Below are 17,619 nucleotides of genomic sequence, written 5' to 3'. Positions count from 1 at the left end.
TGCATCATAGCTTTGCCCAAGACCACAAGCAAGTTGTGGACACAGCCCCCATACGTAAAATATCATGAAAACCATGGAATCTGCCTATACTCTTGCAGCCAAAATATTCAAAGGTCCTCCCTGCCCCAGACATACTCTCTTCTCCATGTACCACCAGGCTCAAGGACATCTTCTATCCCCCTGTTATAAGACGATTAAATAGACCTCTCTCAGATGAGATGGACTTGTCTACCATGTTGTGGCCCCTGCTGTTTATTAGTCTACATGGACTGCACTTTCACTGTAACTAACATTGACATTGGACAGGGTCCAGAGGAAGTTCACAAATATGATTCCAGGAAAGTAAGGGTTACTATATGAAGAGCATTTGAAAGCTCTGGGCTTATATTCACTGGAGTTTAAAAGAATGATGAAGGGTCTAGGTGGATGTGGAGAAGATGTTTCCTGTAGTGAGAGAGTCTAGGATCAGAGTATCCAACCTCAGAATAGAGGGTTGCCCATTTAGAACAGAGATGAGAAGGAATTTCTTTAGGTAGTGGGTAATGAACACGTGGAATTTATTGCCACATTTGGCTGTGGAGGCCTGGTTATTTCTGAGATACTTTAATCACCCCGTTTGGTACCAACAATGACTCCACCGTCAAAGTCAAATAGATCACATTTCTTCCCCCATTCTGTTGCTTAGTCTGAACAATAACTGAACCTCTTGACCATGTCTGCATGCTTTAATGCACTGAGTCGCTACCACATGATTGACAGATTAAATAATCACGTTAACGAGCGGGTGTACAGGAGTACCTAATTAAGTGGGCACTGTGCCTACAGATAGTATAACTAGGGATGGGATTGTACTAGATCGTGTACTGGGGAATGAGCTTGGCCAAATGATTGAATTTTCAGCAGGGAAACATTTTAGGAAAAGTGAGCATAATTCTGTAAGTTTAAAAATAGTTAAGGATAAGGATTACACTCGACTTTCGGAAGATGAATCTTAGGGTTGTATACTGCATACATATTTTGATAATAAATGAACTTTGAATCTTGAATCTTTGAATGTACTAAATTGAAGGAAGGTTAATTATAGTAATATTAATTATATTAATATTAGGCAGAGACTAGGGAAAGTGGACCAGTCGCAACTGCTATTAGGTAAATCCACACCTGACATATAGGAGTCACTTAAAGGTGACTTGATTGAGTTGAAGATCAGCAGGTTCCTGTAAGGAAGAAAGACAAGGATGGCAAGGTTTGGGAACTTTAGATCATGAGAGATGTTGCAAGTTCAATCAAGAAAGGAAAAGGAAGCATGGGTATTGTTTAGGAAGTTGATCTCTGACAAAGTACTTGAGGAATAAAATGAAAGCAGGAAAGAACTTCAAAAAGGAATTGGGAGTATTACACAGACACCATGAATTGTCCTTGGCATGTCTAAACAAGGAGAATATCAAGGCATTTAGTATCTTTATTAGACCACAAGACATAAGGCAATTAGGACCTAGAGGGTATCCAGGGAAAGGGTAGGGAAGGTGGAAAGGTTGAGTGAGATAGGGTGTTTTCTTTCAAGTGAAGGAGGATGAGAGGTGACTTGATGGAGTTGTATAGGTTTATAAGGGGCATAGATAGAGTGAACAGCCACCACCTCTTTCCCAATGTGGCACTGGCCAGTATTAGAAGATATCTTTTTAGGTGAGTGGAGGAAAGTTTAGAAGAGATGTCAGAGGTAGGTTTTTTAGAAGTGTCTGAAACTCACTGTGAAGGGTGGTGGTAAGGGACATTTAAGGGACTTTAGATAGGCACCTGGATGGCAGAAATATGAAGGGTTATGGACTGTGTAGGAAGGAAGAGTTAGGTTGATCATGCAATAGATTCATATCGGCCAGTACAACATTGTGGGCCAAAGGGCCTATTCTGTGCTGTACTGTGTAAGGTGACATGTGCACAAGGGTGGGAATTTATGCATGGTGTCCAGTGAAGGATGAAGTATCAACTTTATTCACCATATACATTTACATGTTTCAGAAATTTTCTGTGGTGTGTTAGTCAGGGCATGACATGCAACAGAAACCAACTACATTCAACTATTCAATTATAAAGAATAAAGTATATAAAAAAATAAAGTTGGATGTTAAAGTACAGATATGGAATAAAGTGCATAAATGCATCAATACCATCATGTCCTCAGCATTATAAAAAGTGGTTTAAAGTGTTTACAGTGCAGTGTAGTGACGGGAGTAATGGATAGAGAGGGGTGGGGAGAGCAGTTAATCAGAATGGTTAAACAGATTACTGCCTGTGGGGAAGAAACTTTTAAGATGGTGTAAAGTTTTTGTTTGTATAGCCCTACAGAACTTTACAGAAGAGAGCTTTTGGAAAAGGCAGTTTGCTGTTGGGTAGTGCCTGCCATGATTTTTTCCTGCCCGCTTCTTTGTCCCGGACACATTCAAGTCTGTCTAAATGCCTCTTAAGTTTTGCTATTGAATCTGCTTCCACCACCTCCTGCACCCAATGACCTTTGACAAACCAGCGGCAATGAAATGGAAGAAGATCCTTAATGTGCATTGGCTTTCACCAAGGAAGAGGCCAAGGATGATGACGAGAAGAGGGGAGGGTATGTTAATGTTCTAGGGTATGTTGATGTGAGGAACGAGGAAGTGTTGTGGACCTTGAAAGGCTATTAAAGTCAATAAATCACCAGTACCCAATGGGATCTATCCCAGGATAATAAGGAAAGCAAAAGAGGAAATTTCTGATGCCTTGCCAGAAGCTGTTCACGATTCAAGAGTCAGGATTCTCTAATGTTATTTTGAGTACCCAGTGTAAAGGAGATTGAAATAATTGTTACTCTAGATCTGATTCAGCACAAAAAGAAACACAATAAGGTAAAGAACACAATAATAAAGAAACACAATAAATATACTGTAAATACATAGCTTATATACATAGATTGTTTGTATGTCCATAAGGTGACACTTGGCACAGAAAAGTCTGTACATAAAGTGACTCAGACAGGAACTGTTAAAGTCATGGTGGTTGAGGGTGTTAGGGTTGATTGAGTTTTATGAGGAAGTGATGAAGATGATTAATAATGTTGATGCTGCCTACATGGAATTAGCTAAAGCATTTGATAATACCTCTCATGGTCATCTGGTCCAGAAGACAAAGTCACTCGACTTTATCACAGAAGGTGAAGAGTAATTTTCTGGCTTGTGACCGGAGGTGTTCCACAAGGTTTGGTGCTGGGTCCATTGCTATTTGAGATAAAGAGAAATGACCTGGATGTAAAAATAGATGGTCTAATGAGTCAATTTACAGATGACTGAAAAATTAGTAGATTTGTGGTCAGTGAGAAAGATTGTCAAAGGATACAGGATATAGATTATTTTGAAATTTGGGCAGAGAACTGGCAGATGGTGTTTAATCTGCACTATTGTGGGATAATGTAAGAGGGAAGTATTTACATAATGACAGGGCTCTTTGCCAGTAATGTACAGAGGGATCTTGGGGTGCTAGCTCAGAGCTTCCCGAAATTAAGTAGTGAAGTTATTTTGCAGCTGTAGTTAGGCCACATATTGCGTATTATTCTAGTTGTCCCAATACAAGAAGGATCTAGAGACTTTGGAGAGGGTATAGAAGAGCTGACTTTTTCCCTTTCATTTCCAGCCTTGATGAAGGGTCTCAGCCCGAAAAGTCAACTGTTTATTCCCCCTGCCTGACTTACTGAGTTCCTTCAATCTTGTGCGTTGCTCAAGATTTCAAGCATCTGCAGAATCTCTTGTGCTCTCTCATTTGTAGTTCTGATGATTAAACAGTTTCTTTAACACTGCTGTAGTATCCAGTTCCTAAGGGTATCATAGCCGGGGGTGATAGTGGGGATAAGCTCCCTCTACCTATAAAGTGCTCCAAATGGTGTGTGTCTCCAACAGCCTCTGACAACCACGTCCAACTCTTGGCCTTCACGTGTGGCTCAGCTACTAGGCCCGGTGGAACTGTTTCTACTGACAAGAGAAGGGGCAAAGGCGGATCACTGGCGCATCAAAACCAGTTGCTTCAGGCAGGTGGGGCTCATCAGCCTTAGACGGCAGCCCGCCAAGGAGAAGGAAAACTCTGATCTTAAACTTCCGCTGCCCTGCGGCCATACCCACCCATGGGAAAGGCTTCGGAGTAAACCCCAAGGAAGAAATCTGGAGCCAGGGTCCCTAAGGCAGTTTGATGTTGTTTACAACTTCATTCTGGCAACCTCGGTGACGACACTGATGCCAAGCTGCATCAGCACTTGCCCTTCTCTTGGACTACATCAGTGACGTGGAGAGGGGGAACCCGCTGCATGGGCATCAGCCGGTTCTTCAAATCTTCCCTTCCAGGCTTGCACCCTGGAGAGGACACAGTCCACCAGAGGAGCAAACCCGTGAGCCCTTGGGATGGACGGCTGCCTACTACTACTGGGGTATCTACATCCATCACCAACCTTGCCAGCTTGTTGCAGGCACCCGTTGCTCTCTATGTAATAAACTTAGCCCGCTTATCTTCCCCAATCTCTTTAAATGCAAGTCCTGTCCCATTTGACTTTCTATCCTGGGAAAAATATCCAGTCTGTCTACCCTATCTGTATCTCTCACAATCTTATTAAACTCCATCAGGTCTCACTTCAGCCTCCAACACTCCAGAGGAGGCAACCCAACCTTACCGTATAGCTCACACACTCTAATCCATTTGGCATCCGGGTAAACATTGTCTGCACCCTGTTTAAAACATCCACATCCTTCCTGTAATGGGGTGATTGGAATTTCTCACAATACTCCAAGTAATCCTTTTTATAAGTACAAAGCCCTACAAACAAAATCTTACACACAGGAGATTCTGCAGATGCAGGAAATCTGAAGCAACACACAAACAAAATGCTGGAGGGGAACAACAATTCACCAGGGAGGGGGCAGAAGTCAGAATAAGAAGTTGGGGTGGGTGGGGGGGGGACTACAAGCAAGCAGGTGATTGGTGAAAGCAGGCGGGCGGTAAGTTACGTGCGTGGAGGAGAGGGGATGAAGTAAGAAGCAGGTAGGGGATATGTGGAAGAGGCCAAAGGCTGAAGAAGAAGGAATCCAGTAGACGCGGATAGGGGACCATGGGAAGGAGGAGAAGCATTGGAGGGAGGTGATGGGCAGGCGAGGAGAAGAGAATGGGTAAGAGGGGAGCTAGGATAGGGAATGGAGAAAAAGAGAAGGGGGGGAGAAATTATCAGAAGTTAGAGAAATCCACGTTCATGCCATCAGGTTGGAGACAACACAGGCAGAATATGAGGTGTCACTTTCTCCAGCCTGAGTGCAGCCTCATCAAGGCAGCAGAGGAGGCCGTAGACTGACATGCCAGGATCAGAATGGGAGAAGAAGCTGAAATGGGTGGCCACCAGGAAATTTTGCCTTTTGCGGCAGACAGTGCAGGGTACTTGACGAGGCCATCCCCCAATCTACGCGAGATCCCACCGATATAGAGGAGGCTGCACTGGGAAAGGAGAGGAGCTGCTTTGTATTCAATAATCTCCACTTGACTTGAGAGTGTTTATGCTGTGTGTTTAATATTTCAGTAATATTGCAAATATATTGCTTGACAGAGCATTTGTTGTTTAAATAACCCATATGTGAAAGCACATGAATTGTACATGCCACCACACTATCATGTCACAACTACATGCCTCGCTTGAAGAAAAACGAAACTATGACACCCATAGTATCAATACCCCATTTAACCTACAACAACCTTATTCATGATCCACAACACCACCAACCTCTGTATTTCCTTTCAATTGGTTTTATGTTTTAGAGATGCAAAATGTAACTGTTTATATTTAAGCAGCTTGTGAGTTCAAGGGTCGGTGCTGCCAGGAATTGTTATCCACTGCAGTGCCATTAATTCAGTAAACCCACAATGCACATGTGCTTCACATCACTCAGCGGGTCAAGGCTGGCCAGATGCCATTGACTGCATCCTTACAGGCAGATTTAAACCAGTCTTTACAGCAGGGAGGCAACTTTCAGTGCTGTAATAAATTCTGTTACTGCTGGGGTCAGGTTTCACACAAGCGGGAAAGAGATCGTTTTCATTCTATGCCTCACTGCATCTCCAGCCAGCTATGTGCTTCTGAAAGAACAGTTACTTAGGGGATTCCCTCTGCCTTTAAATTGACCGTAAGACTATAACACAGGAGCAAAATTAGGCCATTTTGCCCATCATGGCTCCTTGTTGTGCTGTCATTGGAGAGGGGTTCAAAGGAAAAAAGGATCTAGCACTTTCCTGACGTGCATGACAAATAAGCTCTTCTTGGGCTTCCAGCCAGGTATAGGTATCAATTATAAAAGACATTTTGATGACAAATTCTGCCATCTTCATCAGGGATGATGCCTGGGCATCTCTAGCCCAGTGGTATTTATAAAACCATAAGACATAGGAGTAGAATTAGGCCATTTGGCCCATCGAGTCTGCTCCACCATTCAATCATGACTGATCCTTTTTTTTTTACTCTCCTTGGCCCCACTCTTTGGCCTTATCCCCAGAACCTTTGATGCCATTTCCAATCAAGAAACTATCACAGACATCCCACCTCTCCCGGAAGTTCCGGGAGTCCCCCGCATATCAATAGTGGCTCCCTGATGCCCGGAAATCATATACAATATCCCGGAAATAGGTTTTTTTTGAGCAGGAGAGGGAGATGGAGAGCGGGCATCCTGATTGGTCTCTCTTCATGCTAAGAGTGGTCCCCAACCACCGGGTCACGAGGAAACGATATGATTTGGCGATATGAGTCAGCTGAAACTTCCCTCATTCCCTATCACGCCCACTGTTGAATTTTAACGTTGCGAGGTCATCAGTGATGCAAGACGTGCAAAGGAATGGGTTCGTGACCCATTTGTGAATGTCCCCGGTGAATCATCCCTGTCAGCGCTGGAAAAAGATCAACTCTTCCAGCTTGCAAATGACAGCGGGCTGGAAAGTATGTTTGACATAACATCTCTGTCGGTATTCTGGATCAAAGTCAAGGCTGAATATCCTGAGATGGCCACAAAAGTACTGAAAACGTTGCTTCCATTTCCAACATGTTTCCGCGAAGCGGAGTTTTCTGCAATGAATGCAACGAAAACTAAATTGCGGAATAGACTGGACATAAGGAACCCCCTTCGAGTATCGTTGTCTCCCATCACCCCTCGATAGGACCGTGTTGTTGCAGGAAAACAAGCCCAGGGCTCCCACTGACTCAGCGATACTGGTATTGGTGTGTTGCAATGATTTTATATGTTCATACGAGGAAAATATGCGCTGTCTGTTTAATATCCAAATGTTACTTAAGATGTTATGATGCTATTGACTTATAAGTGACTTATAATTCAGTGGTCCCCAGCTTCCGGGCCGCCAAGGATACAGCGGTGGCCAGAACGCACCCAGCACATCTTTAAGAAAAAAGCCGAAATAAACAAGCTAATTAATTAGGTGCCGCCCGGCACGTAAATGTTGGCCCAGATCAGAGGCGATTGTCGATTGCGTCGTCTCTGATCTGGGCCGACATTTATATGCCGGGCAGCACCTAATCAATTAGCTTGTTTATTTCAGCTTTTTTTCTTAAAGATGTGCTGAGTTCATTCTGGCCACCGCTGTACCCCTGCATTCTTCACGGATCGGAGTTTTGGGACCACTGTTATAATTGACTTATCACTACATTCATGCGAGGAAAATATGCGCTGTGTGTTTAATATTAAATTTGTTAGATAAACCCCTTTAGAAACGAAATCGAGTGTATTAGCCACTTACAAGTGACTTATAGTTGACTTATCACCTATATTCCGGTCGCGTTTAACACCCCCTCCCCTCCCCTCGGTGTCGGCCGGTCGCGAGAATATTGTCAATATTAAACCGGTACGCAGTGCAAAAATGGTTGGGGATCCCTGATTTAAACTAACTGGCTGGCTGCCAAGGAGCTACGCTATTGATGTCCTACATGATGAGGCCAAACTCCCTGTAGACTTGCTTAAAGTTGTAATAGTATAAACATAATATAAGTACATACTTTAATGTCACATTTGCTGTATATACCCAACTTGGGTTACAGATTAGACAAAATCACTAAACAAAGTATTACATACACCCTTGGAGGTCGACGGGGGGGGGGGAATATGGGGTTGTGGGGGGCAGGGGTGCTACCTCCCTGAAATGAGTTTTTGCAGGGTGGGATGTCTGCTATCAAGCTCTGCCTTAAATACACCCAATGACCTGCCCTCTACAGCCGCCTTTGCTACTAAATTCCACAATTTCACCAACCCCTGGACAAAGAAATTTCTCCACATCTCTGTTTTAAATGGACACTCCACTAAACTGAGGCTGTGCCCTCTTGTCCTCGACTCCCCCACCCTGGAGCTAGTCGAATGCCTTAACCACTTGGCCACGTGCCAAGTACAGTGGTTATTTGTCAGTCTTCATGTGTGGCTTTTCACTAATTCTATTGTATTCCTTTGCTCTACAGTGAATGCCCGCAAGAATATGAATCTCAGGGTCGTATGAGGTGACATACAGTACATGCACCTTTTTAATGAATTTACTTTTGAACTTCCTGGTCAGCATGAACCAAAAGTCTATGGAATATTTGGCTGGGATTCTGGGTTGGTATGGAGCAGATAGGCTGAAGGGTCTGTTCCATGCTGTATTAGAACATCACTACTGCATTTTTTCTCACCACTACTCCTGGAACCTACCAATTGCTGTGTAAAAAAACTAGCCCTTATTAAAAGATTTAAAAATATGGCACCGAAGAGCATAACATAGAACATAGAAATTTACAGCACATTACAGGCCCTTCAGCCCACAATGTTGTGCTGACCATGCTCATGGTGATCCGGAATGCAGAGTTCAATTCCAGCAGTGTCTGTAAGAAGTTTGTATGTTCTTCATAATAACTGTGAGGGTTTCCCTACAGGTGCTTTGGTTTTCTCCCAGAGTCCAAAGGCATACTGTTTAGCGTGTTAATTAGTTATTGTAAATTGTCCTGTAGTTCTGTCATGGTCCAGTCTGTTGACTCCTCATCTTAGTTAATTTCCTTTTTCCCGTGTTCCACCGAGCTCCTTGATTAGGGCACCTGATCCTCATTCGAACCGGCAGCATAAAAACTCTGGCTTACATCTACTCGCTGCTGGTTCGTCACCTCAGCAGTGCGGTTACGCTCGTTCTGGGTCACCAAGAATGAGTCGAGTCGAGAGCCTGTCATCTGCAGTTCCTGGGTCGAGTCAAGAGCCTGTCATCCAGCTGGGTTTGCCGGCCGTTTGCAGCTTCATGAGCTACCCGGAGTCGAGGTACGAATGGACTGTGGTTGTTGGTTTATGTCGTTTCATGTCCAGCTGAGTATTGCAGGCCGTTTGCTGTTGCTCCGAGCCACGATACGAATTGTCTGTCGTTGTTTGTTTTTGTCGTCTCGGGTCTGGTTGAGTATTGCAGGTGTTGTTGTCTCCGTGTCCAGGTCCAAGTCCAGGCCATCAGACTAAACGCTATGCTTGGCATAAGCCAAACACTGCACATCATCAAAAACACATCATCCCTGCCATGAAGCATGGAGGTGGCTGCATCGTGCTGTGGGGATGCTTCACTGCAGCAGGCCCTGGAAGGCTTGTCAAGGTAAAGGGTAAAATGAACACAACAAGATACAGGGAAATCCAGGAGGAAAACCTGATGCAGTCTGCAAGAGAACTGCGACTTGGGAGAAGATATGTTTTCCAGCAAGACAATGACTCCAAGCATAAAACCATTACTACACAGGACTGGCTTAAAGCAACAAAGTTAATGTCCTGCAGTGGCCAAGTCAGAGTCCAGACCTTAAACCAGTTGAGAATTTGTGGCTGGACTTGAAAAGGGCTGTTCACTCATGATTCCTATGCAATCTGACAGAGCTTGAGCAGTTTTGTAATGAAGAATGGGGAAAAGTTACCATGCTAGATGTGCAAAGCTGATAGACGCCTATCCACACATACTCAAGGCTGTAATTGGTGCCAAACATGCATCTACTAAATACTGACTTGAAGGGGGTGAATACTTATGCAATCAATTATTTTGTGCTTTATATTAGTAATTAATTTAAACTACTTTGTAGAGATCTGTTTTCACTTTGACATGAAAGAGTGTATTTTTTCAAAAAAGCCAAATTAAATCCACTGTGATTCAATGTTGTAAAACAATAAAACATGAGAACATCCAAGCAGGTGAATACTTTTTATAGACACTGTATATATGACCATAAGACAGCGGTGCAGAGGTTAGCAAATCAACTCATTCAGTCTGCTTGCTATTCTATCATAGCTGATGTATTATCTCTCTCATCCCCATTATCCTGCCTTCTCCCTGTAACATTTGATGCCTTTACTAATGAACCTCTGCTTTAAATATACATAGTGACGGCCTCCACGACCACCTGTGGCAATGAATTCCACAGATTCACCATCCTCTGGGTAAAGAATTTCCTCCTCATCTCTATTCTAAAGAGTCATTCTTCTACTTTGGGGCCATTTGGTCCTAGACTCACCCACTGTCGGAAGCATCTTATCCATATCCACACGATCTAGGCATTTCAATCGATACACTACCTTGAGATTTATTTTATTTGGCATTTCTCACCTCTAATTTTCATTAGTACATCTCACCATACCTTAAGATTAATTTTCTTGCAGCCATTTATAGGAAAATAACAAAATATGGCAGAAAAACAAAAACAACAGGAATTCTGCAGATGTTGGAAATTCAAGCAACACACATCAAAGTTGCTGGTGAACGCAGCAGGCCAGGCAGCATCTGTAGGAAGAGGTGCAGTCGACGTTTCAGGCCGAGACCCTTCGTCAGGACTAACTGAAGGAAGAGTGAGTAAGGGATTTGAAAGTTGGAGGGGCAGGGGGAGATCCAAAATGATAGGAGAAGACAGGAGGGGGAGGGATAGAGCCAAGAGCTGGACAGGTGATAGGCAAAAGGGGATACGAGAGGATCATGGGACAGGAGGTCCGGGAAGAAAGACAGTGGGGGGGACCCAGAGGATGGGCAAGAGGTATATTCAGAGGGACAGAGGGAGAAAAAGGAGAGTGAGAGAAAGAATGTGTGCATAAAAATAAGTAACAGATGGGGTACGAGGGGGAGGTGGGGCATTAGCGGAAGTTAGAGAAGTCGATATTCATGCCATCAGGTTGGAGGCTATCCAGACGGAATATAAGGTGTTGTTCCTCCAACCTGAGTGTGGCTTCATCTTTACAGTAGAGGAGGCCGTGGATAGACATGTCAGAATGGGAATGGGATGTGGAATTAAAATGTGTGGCCACTGGAAGATCCTGCTTTCTCTGGCGGACAGAGCGTAGATGTTCAGCAAAGCGGTCTCCCAGTCTGCATCGGGTCTCGCCAATATATAAAAGGCCACATCGGGAGCACCGGATGCAGTATATCACCCCAGTCGACTCACAGGTGAAGTGTTGCCTCACCTGGAAGGACTGTTTGGGGCCCTGAATGGTGGTAAGGGAGGAAGTGTAAGGGCATGTGTAGCACTTGTTCCGCTTACATGGATAAGTGCCAGGAGGGAGATCAGTGGGGAGGGATGGGGGGGACGAATGGACAAGGGAGTTGCGTAGGGAGCGATCCTTCCTCCACTATCAACTCTGCTCTTAAACGCATCTCCCCCATTTCACGTACATCTGCTCTCACTCCATCCTCCCGCCACCCCACTAGGAATAGGGTTCCCCTAGGTCCTCACCTACCACCCCACCAGCCTCCGGATCCAACATATTATTCTCCGTAACTTCCGCCACCTCCAACAGGATCCCACCACTAAGCACATCTTTCCCTCCCCCCCTCTCTCTGCATTCCGCAGGGATCGCTCCCTACACAACTCCCTTGTCCATTCGTCCCCCCCATCCCTCCCCACTGATCTCCCTCCTGGCACTTATCTGTGTAAGCAGAACAAGTGCTACACATGCCCTTACACTTCCTCCCTTACCACCATTCAGGGCCCCAAACAGTCCTTCCAGGTGAGGCAACACTTCAGTTGTGAGTCGACTGGAGTGATATACTGTGTACAGTGCTCCCGATATGGCCTTTTATATATTGGCCAGACCCGATGCAGACTGGGAGACCGCTTTGCTGAACACCTACGCTCTGTCTGCCAGAGAAAGCAGGATCTCCCAGTGGCCACACATTTTAATTCCACATCCCATTCCCATTCTGACATGTCTATCCACGGCCTCCTCTACTGTAAAGATGAAGCCACACTCAGGTTGGAGGAACAACACCTTATATTCCGTCTGGGTAGCCTCCAACCTGATGGCATGAACATCGACTTCTCTAACTTCCGCTAAGGCCTCACCTCCCCCTCGTACCCCATCTGTTACTTATTTTTAAGCACACATTCTTTCTCTCACTCTCCTTTTTCTCCCCCTGTGCCTCTGAATATATCTTTTGCCCATCTTCTGGGTCTCCCCCCCCCCTTGTCTTTCTTCCCGGACCTCCTGTCCCATGATCCTCTCGTATCCCCTTTTGCCAATCACCTGTCCAGCTCTTGGCTCCATCCCTCCCCCTCCTGTCTTCTCCTATCATTTTGGATCTCTCCCTCCCCCTCCAACTTTCAAATCCCTTACTCACTCTTCCTTCAGTTAGTCCTGACGAAGGGTCTCGGCCTGAAACGTCGACTGCACCTCTTCCTACAGATGCTGCTTGGCCTGCTGCGTTCACCAGCAACTTTGATGTGTGTTACTTAAAATATGGCAGAATTTATTATTAGTAGTTATGGGTGTTCAATGGAATTTACTATTGTTTATTATTAGTGGGCTGGCTAACAGCTCCTGTAGTTGCTGTTCTGCCCAGTTTAATGCACACAAGTCAGGGAACTCTGCTAGAGGCACAAGAGACCACAGATGCTGGAATCCACAGCATCTAGAGCTTCATCCCATGTTTCTGAAATTTATTGTTTATTTGTTTGTTTTTCTGTTTGCTCAGTTTGTTGGCTTTTGCACATTGGTTGTTTGTCTTGTCCATAGCTTTTCATTGATTCTATTGGTTTTTCTTTGTATTTACCGTGAATGCCCACAAGAAAATGAATTTCAGGTTTGTATGTGGTGATGCACACCATCATCATGATGTGCCTTTTTTTAAGATTATGAGAACACTCAATCCTCTTATTGTCATTTAGAAATGCATACATGCATTAAGAAATGATACAATGTTTCTCCAGAGTGATATCACAGAAAACAGCACAAACCAAAGACTAACAGTGACACAACCACATAATTATAACATATAGTTACAGCAGTGCAAAGCAATGCCATAATTTGATAAAGAACAAACCATGGACACAGTAAATAAAGTCTCAAAAGTCCCCGAGTTGATCGACTCCCGAATCCCTGATAGCGGCGGCAAAAGGGAGAAACTCCCTGCCATAAACCTTCAGGCACCGTCAACTTGCTGATGCCTTGGAAGCAGCCGACCACAGCCAACACGGAGTCCATCCATCCATCCGAAAACTTCGAGCTTCCGACCAGCCTCTCCGATACAGCCTCCCGAGCACCTTCGACCTCTCCCCGGCTCCTGAAACACACAAACCCGAGGATTTCGGGGCCTTCTGCTCTGGAGATTCCGGTTACCACACAGTAGCAGTGAAGAGGGCATTTCAGAAGTTTTCCAGATGTTCCTCCGTATTTGCACGTCTGTCTCCATCAAATCAGAATTGTGCACAGTCCCCTACTTGACAGATAACAAACATCACCACTGAAGTGGCCTCGCGCGCTGCCGTCCTGCCGCCATCTTCTCCTCCTCCACTTATCGTATAATGTGGATGATCATGATCTATCCATGTCCATAAATGTTCTTGGCAATTTTTTCCTGTAGAAGTGGTGTGCCATTGCCTTCTTCTGGGCAATATCTTTACAAGACGGGTGACTCCAACCATTATCAATACTCAAGGCTTGTCTGCCTGGTGTCAGTGGTCATGTAACCAGGGCATGATATGCACCAGAGGCTGATATGACCATCCACCACCTGCTCCCATGGTTTGACATGGCCCCAATCAGGAGGCTAAGCCCAGGCTACATCTTGCCCATGGGTGAACTGCAGGCTAGCGGAGGGAAGGAGCACCTTACACCTTTCAGAAAGATGTATCTCAAGGCCGCCACCTAAGGTGACATATATATTTTGATAATAAATTTACTTTGAACACACAAGATACCAGATAAACCTAAAGGGTCTGGGGATGGAAATGAAAAGTCCACATTTTGGGTTGGGAGCCTTCACCTGCACTGAGAAATTGAGGGGAGATAGCCAGCATAAAGAGGTAGGTGGAAGGTGTGAAGCAAGAGCTCAAGGTGAGAACTGGATCCAGGTGAGGAGAAGTGCTAACAGATGGAGGTGGAGGAGTGAGAAGATTGCAGAGCCTGGGATAGGTGGAGGGAACAAAGGGCTGGAGATGCTGGAATCTGATAGGAGCAGAAGATGAGACTGAGAAATGTGGGGACCAGATAGGAACTGTGTGGGGTGGGGGGGGGGGGGAAAGAGGTGAACCAGTGGATGGAGTATGTGGGTGGGAGAAGGAGGGTGGTGTGGGTGTATGAGGATTTAGATAGATCAGAAGGAGAGAGGAAAGCGATAGAGGGGAAGAAGGTTACTTGAAGCAAGAGAACTTTCCATTTCCTTCCACAGATGCTGCCTGTCCATTTGGATTTCTTCAGAATTCTAATGTAGCTATGGTATAAACTGTGCTGAGGCTTTATGAGGCATTGACCAGACCACATTTGGAGCGTTGTGAGTAGTTTTGAGCCCCTTATGAGAGCATGTGATATAGGAGCAGAACTAGGCCCTTTGGCCCATCAAGTCTGTTCCATCATTCCATCATGGCTGATTTATTTTCCCTCTCAACTCCATTCTCCTGCTTCTACCCATAGCCATTGACATCCTGGCTAATCAGGAATCTATCAACCTCTGCTTTAAATATACTCAAAGATTAGGCCTCCACAACCATCTGTCTGTGTCAATGAATTCCACAGATTCACTACTGTCCAGCTAAAGAAATTCCTCCTCAACCCTGTTCTAACTGGACTTCCCTCTGTTCTGAGGCTGTGCTCGTTGGTCCTAGAGGGACCCACAAGAGGAACTATCCACTCTATCTATGCCTTTCAACATTCGACAGATTTCAATGAGGTCCCCCCTCCCCACTCTAAACTCTAGTGAGTACGGGCCCAGAGCCATCAAATGCTCCTCATAATAAAAATATTTCTGATTGAGATTAGAGACAGAATCAGACCCACATCAACTGCAGGGTTTGCAGGCTATTACTTCCTAAAAATCAAAACTTAACACCATGGTTGGCAGTGGTGCTTCACTCCCAGATGAATTCAATGCCTTTCATGTATGCTTTGAAAGGGAGAATAAAACTATACCTGCAGCCTCTGGTGACCTTGTGATCTCTGACTCAGAGGCCAATGTTAGAACATCTTTCAAGTAAGTGGATCCTTGCAAGGTGTCAGGCCCTGATGGGGCTCTGAAAACCCGAGCAAACTGGTGGGAATGCTCAAGAGCACCTTCAATCACTCACTGATGCACTCGGTCTCACACCTGCTTCAGAAGGGCAATAATCATATCAGTGCCAAGAAAGCACGGTGAGCTGCCTTAATGACTATCGCCCAGTGGCACTCATATCCACTGTGATGAAGCACTTTGAGCGGTTGGTCATGGTCAGAATCAACTCCTGCCTAAGCAGGGAACTGGACCAACTGCACTTTGCTAACGCCACAATGGTTCTACAGCGGATACAATCTCAACAGTTCTCTACATGGCTTTGCATCATGTAGACAATGGTAATACCTTCATCAGGCTGCTGTTTATTGACTACAGAATGTTCAACACAATTATACATTCAGTTCTAATCAAAAAGCTCCAAAACCTGGGGTTCTGTACTCCCTCTGCAACTGGATCCTTGCCTTCCTCACCTGGAGACCATATTCAGTGCAGATCAGAAATAACACGTCCTTCTCACTGACAACCAGCACTGGCACACCACAAGGTTGTGTGCTTAGCTCAGTGTTCTACTCTCTACACCCATAATTGTGTGACTAGGCACAGATCAGACACCAACTATAAACTTGTGAATGACTGAGCTATTGTTGGCAGAATTTCAGTTGATGACGAGGGGGCATACAGGAGCAAGATTTATCAGCTGGATGAGTGGTGTCACAACAACAGCATTGAACTCAACATCGGTAGAGACCAAGGAATTGATTGTGGATTACAGGAAGGAGTAGTTAAAGGAATACACACTAGTCCTCATCGAAGGATCAGCAGTGGAAAAGGTGAGCAGTTTTGAGTTCCTGGTGTCAGCATCTGAGGATTTATCCTCGGTCCAGCATACTGATGCAATTACAAAGGCGGCAAAGATAGTGGCTATATTTCATTTGGAATTTGAGGAGCATTGGTATGTCATCAAAGACACACAAATTTCTACAGATGTACCATGGAGAGAATTCTAACTGGTTGCATCATTGTCTGGCATGGGATGGCAAAGAATTGCAAAAAGCTGCAGGAATTTGTAAACTCAGCTGGCTCCATCATGAACACTAGCCTCCTCAGCATTGAGGACACCTTCAAAAGGCGATGCCTCAAAATGGTATCATCTATCATTAAGCACCCTCATCACCCAAGAAACTCTGCTCTTTGCTACCATCAAGTCAGAGGTACGGGAGCTTGAAGAAGCAGTCTCAACATTTCAGGATCAGCTTCTTCCCCTCTGCCATCAGATTACTGAATGGATATTGAATCCATGAACACTACCTCACTATTTTATTTCCTTTCTTCCTAGTACTGCTATTTTATATACTGAATATAAATATAGTAATTTACAGTTTTTTAATTATATTTTGTAATGTATTGCTGTCACAAAACAGCAGATTTCACAACATATGGCCATGATATTAAACCTGATTCTGATCTGAGTCTCATGTTAACCTTTTCATTCCTGGAATTATTCTCGTGAACATCCTCTGGATTCTGTTCAATGCCAGCACATCTTTTCTTAGATAAGGGGCTCAAAACCGCTCACAGTACTCCCAAGTGTTGACTGGCCAATGCCTTATAAATCCGCAGCATTCCACCCTTATCTTTTATTTTCGTGTTTTCTTAAAGTGAATGCTAACGTTGCATTTGCCTTCTTTGCCACCTACTCAGCCTGCAAGTTATCCTTTAGGGAATCCTGCAAGAGGAATCCAAACTCCCTTTGCAAATTTGATTTTTGAATTTTCTCTCCATTTAGAAAATAGTCTACACTTTTATTTATTCTACCAAAGTGCATGACCACCCACTTCCTGGCACTGTATTCCATCTGTCACTTCTTCGCCCATTCTCCCAATCTGTCCAAGTCTTTCTGCAGACTCTCTGCTTCCTCAACATGACTTCCCCTCCACACATCTCCATACCACTCATGTACTTGGCCACAAAGCCTGCAATTCCATTACTACATTAACACATAACATGAAAAGAAGCAGTCTCAACACCTGACCTTCAGAACACCACTCATCACCAGCATCCACCCTTTATTCCCACTCTTTGCCTCCTGCCAGCCAGCCCATTTTCTATCCATGCTAG

The 17,619-nt window shown here is 44.7% G+C and overlaps 1 long non-coding RNA gene across 1 annotated transcript in view; it reads left to right on the top strand.

Moving 5' to 3' along the window:
- The window catches only part of LOC140202138 (uncharacterized), a 49,338-nt gene extending 40,060 nt beyond the window's left edge, over positions 1-9,278 (top strand). Inside the window, exon 3 of the long non-coding RNA XR_011887010.1 lies at positions 9,096-9,278. This is a non-coding gene — a long non-coding RNA (uncharacterized lncRNA). The remainder of the gene's footprint in view (positions 1-9,095) is intronic.
- The last annotated feature ends 8,341 nt before the right edge of the window (positions 9,279-17,619 follow it).

The sequence above is a fragment of the Mobula birostris genome, chromosome 8 (assembly GCF_030028105.1).
Source record: "Mobula birostris isolate sMobBir1 chromosome 8, sMobBir1.hap1, whole genome shotgun sequence".
Classification (NCBI taxonomy): Eukaryota; Metazoa; Chordata; class Chondrichthyes; order Myliobatiformes; family Myliobatidae; genus Mobula; species Mobula birostris.
This window is presented reverse-complemented; position numbering and strand designations above follow the sequence as displayed.